This window comes from Benincasa hispida, chromosome 1, assembly GCF_027475165.1.
Source record: "Benincasa hispida cultivar pf3 chromosome 1, pf3_genome.v1.1, whole genome shotgun sequence".
Lineage (NCBI taxonomy): Eukaryota > Viridiplantae > Streptophyta > Magnoliopsida > Cucurbitales > Cucurbitaceae > Benincasa > Benincasa hispida.
The window spans coordinates 19,934,801-19,942,345 of record NC_143478.1 but is presented as its reverse complement, the minus strand read 5'-3'; the positions used below and the strand labels follow the sequence as shown (position 1 = coordinate 19,942,345).

The following is a 7,545-nucleotide window of genomic DNA, read 5'->3' as shown; positions in this document are numbered from 1 at the left end:
TAGTATGTGTTTTCATATGTCGTTGTCTGATCTACTGGTGTTGAGCCATACTTGCATGTTGTGGATTTATGATGTAAGTTAGGCATGGATGATGTATAATATGTTGTTAAGAAATATGAGTATGTGATGTAGACATGGTATTAAGGATTGTTATGTATGCTTTAGAACTATACAATGTTGAATCTTAGCACGTTAAGACTGTATGAATATCCTTATTGATTAGTTAGATGCTCACCAGTTTGTGTTTTCTTCGGAATTCACCAGTTTGTGTTTCCTTCGGGATTCACCAGTTTGTGTTTCCTTCGGGATTCACCAGTTTTGTGTTTCCTTCGGGATTCACCAGTTTTGTGTTTCCTTCGGGATTCACCAGTTTTGTGGACATACTTAACTACAATAGGGTATGACTCAGTCTCTTATATATTACATGTATTTATGTGCCATATGTGGGTATCTAGAGGACATAAATGTCTAGCCTGACCCCAATGGTGGGGTTACTTACTGAGTATTTTATACTCACTCTTTCTTATGTTGATGTTTCAGGTAAGGGTAGAGATGCACCGGTGATGGCGCAGCGGAATTCATGATCGAGCCACTGGGACTAGTTTTTTTTACGCTTCCGCATCATGAGATTTAGAGTTCTTTTCATGTTTCCCTTAATGATTAGTTTTGATGTTTGAAACTTATTATTAAGAATTATTTTTCATATGTACTTATTAACCTTTATGATTTATGGATACCCTATTATTGTTTTTAACAATTGCATTTAATAAATGTCTTTTGAATTTCTCTTGTTTTTAATTAGCATTTATTTCAAATGACTGAGCATCGTTTTAAATTCTTTGCATGCATTTATTTTAGTAACGACCTTACCTAGGTCCTAGGGGTTCGGGTCGTTACAATACCCCCTCTTGTATGTCCACTACCCAAATACGTTGGATCATTGCATTTGTATCAAATACAAAGTGAGTTGTATCCATAGTGTCACCAGGATAAGGTACTCAAATTTATCCACAGTACCTTAAACACTAATCCCCGTATGTCTCCACATATAGTTCGAGACTCATATAATAGATTAGGATGTTAGTTTATTGGACTAGGATTATTTAGGCAAGATAAATACAAGATAACCAATAATTATTTATTGTAATAAACATTAATAATACTTTATTAATGATCGGTCAAATGCTACATTTACTATCTACCAGGGCATAAAATCTAACAATTGCAATACAATAATTATGCCTAAAAATAACGGGCCCTTACAAACTTTCATAAAAGTGGTAAAAACTAAGCCAATTTCGCAAACATCAAAATTGCAAAAATCTAGAATATACATCACTATGTAGGATCTAAACACTCACCCATTAATTCTGAATTTGAGGTTCGAAAATGAAAAATAGAGACTCAACCAGCGCTTTGATACCAATTGAAGGATATGTGAATACCCATAGTAGAAACATCGTGTCTTTATTTTACATTTTACAAAACCACAATAATATAGAGACGGAAACTTGATAAACAACATGTAACGCCTGGATCCTTACACATTATGATTCGACCACTACGACATGCATACTTAGACTTTTCTATCATGAGATTAGTTCTGGTGAAAATTTCAAAGAACATATCTAAATTTTATTAATTAGATAGAAAGACTATATAAAAAGTTTATTTATCAAAACATCAAGATCCATAAAACATTAGTATGGTGGTACAAAATGCATATGCCTATAATAGTGAGTTTGATGGTTGGCCATTTGAGCGACGTCCAATTCTGCCATCTATGTTGTGTCCTTACCTACAAAGTTTGTAAAAATATAGGATGAGTATATAATATACCCAGTAAGTAGTTCTCACGTAAGGTAGTGACCAAATGCATAATCACAAGCAACATGTCATGAAAACATATGATCGGGACCGAAAACGTATAATAACATGTGGTGGTCGGTTATGCTTCCAACATAAATCTCTCCGCCCTGATAGGAAGATGAGGACCTAAGCGAAAACTAACCCATCTGATGATTAGCGGGTCATGCAGTCAATAGAACAAAGTCGCATCCAACATTAGCATAAACGTAATATTGGACTAGAGGGGTGCAACCATACATACCCTGCTAGTCCTAGCATAAACATAATGTAAGATTAGGACTGGAGGGGTGCAACCATACATGCTCTACCAGCCCTGGAAGCATAAATTTCTCCGCCCTGATAGGAAGATGAGGACTTAAGCGGAAACTAACCCATCTGATGATTAGCGGGTCATGCAGTCAGTAGGGCCAGAGTCGCATCCAACATCAACCATTAACATAAACGTAAGATTAGATTGGAAGTATAACTTACACCTAATTAAAACTTGATTTTAACGTAATCGTGAACAAACATAATGCATGGGGTCCCTTGTAGAGAAACGTGTTCTAAACTTGTAATGCAATATAACAATTAACATAATCATGCAAAATAATAAAGGTACACTACCATAGAACACTTAAAGAGAGGGTGAGATAAACTACTTACCTTGACTATGATCTAATTATTCCTTATTATTCTTTATGATTTGATCGGTAGAGCTTTCCCTTTTTAAATCAAAAGAAAAAATTTGGGCAGCACCTTACCCGAGCTTTTCTCTTTTAATCTCACAGAACTTCCTCACTCACACTTACTTTTTCACACGATTTTTTGTTACTGAGATTTGTTTGAGAATGGGTTAAATCTTCGGCAAAGGGTCCTATTTATAGTAGTTTTTAGCTCTTCTCAGTGTGACAAATCATCCTACAGGTGGCTTCTTTAGAATTACTTAGGGTTTAAGGATTCCTCTCAATAAGACACCTAATCTTGGCTAACGTTTGCCCTTACATCATCATTCTTTGTTTGTATTCAATTTTAGGGTTTTCTATGAATAATCTATAAGATCGTGGCCAAATTCAACGCATAATCCACGCTTCTGTCCAAATCTCGCTCTTTTTGTTCTTGAAATCTCGCTCTCTCCAACTTTCTCGTTGGTTTGGCTCTCGCGACTCCGCTCTCGCTCTCGTTGTCGCTGGTCGCACTCTCGCTCTCGCTCTTTCCTACTGTCTCGCTAAGAATCTCGCTCTCTTTACTCTCGCTCTCTCCAATGTTCTCTCCAATCTCGTCTCTCCAATGTTCTCTCCAATCTCGCTAGTTTTCACGCGTGGTTGCCTTCACTGCTTGTGGATTCTACTTCCTCTTTTTCAAATTTTAAGAGTATATGGGTAATTAATTCACCTCCAATTCTTCCAATGAGTAGTGTCCAAAAAGAAGTTATCTACTGCCCGTTGTCTCCTGAATTAGCTAGCGTCCAACTTCCAATTAATCCTCCCTGATTCTGCTCTCTTATTCATTATTTTTTAATAATGAATAAATTTTCAATTAATCCAATAAATTTTCAATTTCCAATTATTCATAATTATTATTTTTTTCTTCTTCTAAATTTCTACCCCTTTAAATAAAATTTCGTCCTGCTTATTATTTGACATTTAATTTCCTGTATGCGTTCAAATTTGGGTCATTACACAACACCTAATTAAGCATACAGTTTATTGTGAAATTTAGAGGAAATGGGGAATTGGAAGACTTACCCTTGATGAACCAAGTCTTCACGTTTCCTCTCCATTCACAGCAATGTCATGAACTCTTCACACGAACACAACAATCTGAACCCAACAAAATGAGATTTCTTTTAGGCACCGTCACGAGGGCTTCCCATTCTCTAGGATAAGAAACGAGGTGGAGTTGTGGGTTCACTCTTAATTAATTCTGGGAAGAACGGGAGAAAGGTTTTCTTTGCTTGAGAGAAACCACAATTTTCACAAAGAGGAATCTTGGAGCCAGAAAACAAGAGAGAAGACGATGAATCTCCCACCCACTATCAAAACGTAAATAAGTTAATAGATCAAAGGGGAATGGGTTGTTATTTAAAAAATAACTCCCTCCTTTTTATTATTTAAAAAATAAAAATTCATAATTCATAATTTTATTTTCAAATAATAACCAACTTTATTATGATAAATAACCATGTTATATCATATATAACATATAACTCATAGTTTATATTATATTACAATCAATCTCTCAATTAACCTATAATATCAATATGAATCACATTCATATTAATTTTAACGTATAGTTTTTATATGAATTTATTCATATAACTAATATTTAAATCATATTCAAATATTTATTTATCTCATTAAAACTTTATATTATAATACATCATATACATTATATCTCATATAAATAATTCTCTTTAATTAATTTAAACAATTCAAATTAATCCAAAATTAATTAGATTTTCATTAATCCTAATTGAGCTTAATGAGGGGACGTTATGGACCTATAAATTGAAGCTCCAATGATAATTGATTAATTAATTAAACTTTTTAATTAAATTAATCAACCTTCAAATAGTCATTCCACTAAAGACCGACAATGGCACTCTTTGCACTATAGATATACTTTTGTGTCCATTGGATAACCAATCAACATTAACCCTTCACAAATTGTTCGTAAGTATAGCTGGGCCAAAATTATCGTTTTACCCTATAGTTACATTTAACTCCTTAAGTATCACCGATCCCTCTAATGAATAATTAGTTCTAGTCTAACTATAATCGAACCCTTCTCAAGCCTGGAGAGGGTGTGACACCACATTGTTCAAGTCCTGGAATCAACTCTTAAGGGAGTAATTTCTCTATTTACCCTAAAAGTAGGGAAGGAGTGAATTTGTGTAACTGCGTTCTCTGCGCCCCAATCAGATGAATCCCCAAAATTGTAGGCTTATTGAGTCAGCAAATCTGATCACTCTCACCCATATAGATTAAAGGATTGCCTTTATAGGCAGGAATTCACAACTCACTCAGGATTCAGGTCAAGTCACCTATGGTCATCTTGATGAAACGTATGTCTCTTCTAGCAATGGTGTTATAAAGAGAGATTATCAACTTCGTGGTCCGGTCTTATACAAACTCTTTGTATAGGATACTCCACTCACATGTCTCCATATGAATTACTAAAATCAGATCATTTGTAGCATTTTACAACAATTGTAATAACTATAAAGCAAGCTTTATCGGTAGTGTCACCAAACTAAGGTACTCAGTTTTATTCATCTACTATAAACCGTTCAGGTTATCACTTAAACATGATCTACTTGTATGTCCCCCACATACATATTTAAGTTACATTAGATAATCTCGTATCTTAGTTTATTGGTTTTTTTGTTAATACAACCAAATATGGAATAAAATATCTCTTATTTTATTAGATAAATAAAATGTTTGTACAAATACAATTACAAACTACAAGACCACGAGATTTAGGACATCAATCCCAATAGCTTCTGCTAGAAGAGGTGTGATTAAAGACATTCTAAAGCGTTACGAAGATGCATTTGGCCAATGTGTTAATTATTCTAAATCTTCAATCCTTTTTAGTCATAACGTGGATTATGAGGATTTAAACTATATTAAGGAAATGATGCAAAAGTGCTAGCGGGTTGGAATGGGAGTTACTTTTTCGTGGGAGGGAAGGAAGTACTTATCAAGATTGTTGCCCAGATGATTGCCATTTATGCAATGTCTTGTGTAAGGCTCCCTTTGACTCTTTGTGATGATTTGTCCCGTTATATGGCTCGTTTCTGGTGGGGATCGTCTCAGCAAAAATATAAAATTCATTAGATGAGATGGGAGAAGATGTGTTATCCGAAAGGAAAGAGGTGGTTTGATATTCAGAAACCTGTAGGTTTTAACAAAGCTCTTATAGCTAACAGGTGTGAAGATTGTTTTTGAATCCTCATTCTTTGGCTGCTCGTCCTTTTAAGGGTAAATATTATCCACATCCAATGTCTTGGAAATTTATGAGGAAGGTTATTAGGAGAAGAATTGGGAACGAAGAAGACACTTTGGCTTTTAGATCACCATGGTTACCTTGTGAACATCTCTTTTGCCCCGTTACTATTCTGGCGAACGAGGGTGGAGTTAAAGGTAAGTCACTTGATCAATGAAGGAAGGTGGCACTCGACAAATTGAATGAAATTTTATGTGCCAATGATGTGGAGGTAATCTTATTTATCCTTATTTGTCAGACAGATCGCACGGATGATTGGATTTGGCATTATTCAAGAGATGGGGTGTTTACCACCAAGAGCGCTTATAAGCTTTTTATCAATCATAATGTTGAAGCTTCTAGCTCAACAAATGGGGATTGACTTTGGTGGTGGAAGAGGTTACGGAAGCTTTCGATTCCTAATAAGATCAAAATTTTTATGTGACGTTTGCTTCATAAAATCCTACCCACCAATCAGAACTAGTGCATCTGAACAGTTCACTCAAATCTGTGGTGTGCATTATGTAGTAAACATTATGAAACAAGAGATCATATTTTTCTTACTTGTGAAAGAGCAAAGCAATTATGGAATTATCTTGTACCTGAGTTTCTACCAACATTGGCCTAAGCGGTGCCTTTAAACGGCGTCCTGGTTCCGTTGGCTATGGAGGGGAGTGGGTTGAATCTGGAAATTTTCAGTGTTGGATGTTGGGCTTTGTGGATGGATAGAAATAGCGAATCTCGGCAAACTCAGATTGTCGATGTTTCGATCAAGGCTGAATGGGTGCTGCCTTACATCAATGAATTTAAGGAAGCTAAGTCATCTTCTGCTATCCCGACCTCTATGACAAATGGTAATCGGACTGGCATTATCCATCAATCGGTCTGGTTGCCGCTGTCGTGTGGAATATTTAAGCTTAACACCGACGCTTCGTGCCGGCCTGAATCGTAAAGGGTCAGTGTGGGAGCAATTATTCGAGACTCCAAGGGAGAGGGGGTGCTTGCGGCTACTGAGTGTATACCGAATAGGATTCGGGCGTTGGAGGTCGAAGCTATGGCCCTCTTGTTCGATTTGAAGATGGCGAATCATCTTCTTCCTTCATCTCTTCAGGTGGAGTTGGATGCCCAACTTCTGGTGCACGCTATTAATGAAGACTAGGGCATGACGTCAGGAGTGGGAGTGATTGTTGATGAGATTAAAACGTGGATGAGGAAGACCAATACAATGAGTTTCAGGGGTTTCTACGTAAGACCTTATAAATAGGTTCATATTTAACATTTCATTTTTTTTTAACCAAAAAGATCTATTGGTCTCTATTTTGGTAGTTATTTATAATTTAACCTTCAACTACATTATATATATATATTCTCTCACGTGCATATATTCTCTCTTCCCATGCTTCAAGATCATTTCTTCATCTTCTCTCTTTTCTCCTTCTCCCTTCCTCTCCTTTCTCCTTTCCCTTTTCTTCCTCCTCCCTCTTTTTCTCTTTTAGTTTTATTTTTCATATTTTTTATATATACTTTGACGCATTTGTATCTTTTCTTTTTTTTAGCTTTGATAGGAAATTTGATAAATACTGCAATATATGTATTCGTTTATTTGATATAAACGATAACTTTTTTTTATTTATACTTCATATACTATGATATATCACTACAACAAATATTACATTCGATAGCTTTAAAAAAACATGTTGTCGT

At 35.5% G+C, this 7,545-nt stretch overlaps 1 long non-coding RNA gene across 1 annotated transcript; it reads right to left on the bottom strand.

The window, feature by feature from the left end:
• Nucleotides 1-1,415: 1,415 nt before the first annotated feature.
• On the bottom strand, nt 1,416-7,052 carry LOC120067178 (uncharacterized). The gene is made up of 3 exons (XR_005478941.2): nt 6,444-7,052; nt 3,597-3,883; nt 1,416-1,798 (listed from the first exon to the last, which is right to left on the bottom strand). It is a non-coding gene; the product is annotated as an uncharacterized LOC120067178 (long non-coding RNA).
• Between the last annotated feature and the right edge of the window lie 493 nt (nt 7,053-7,545).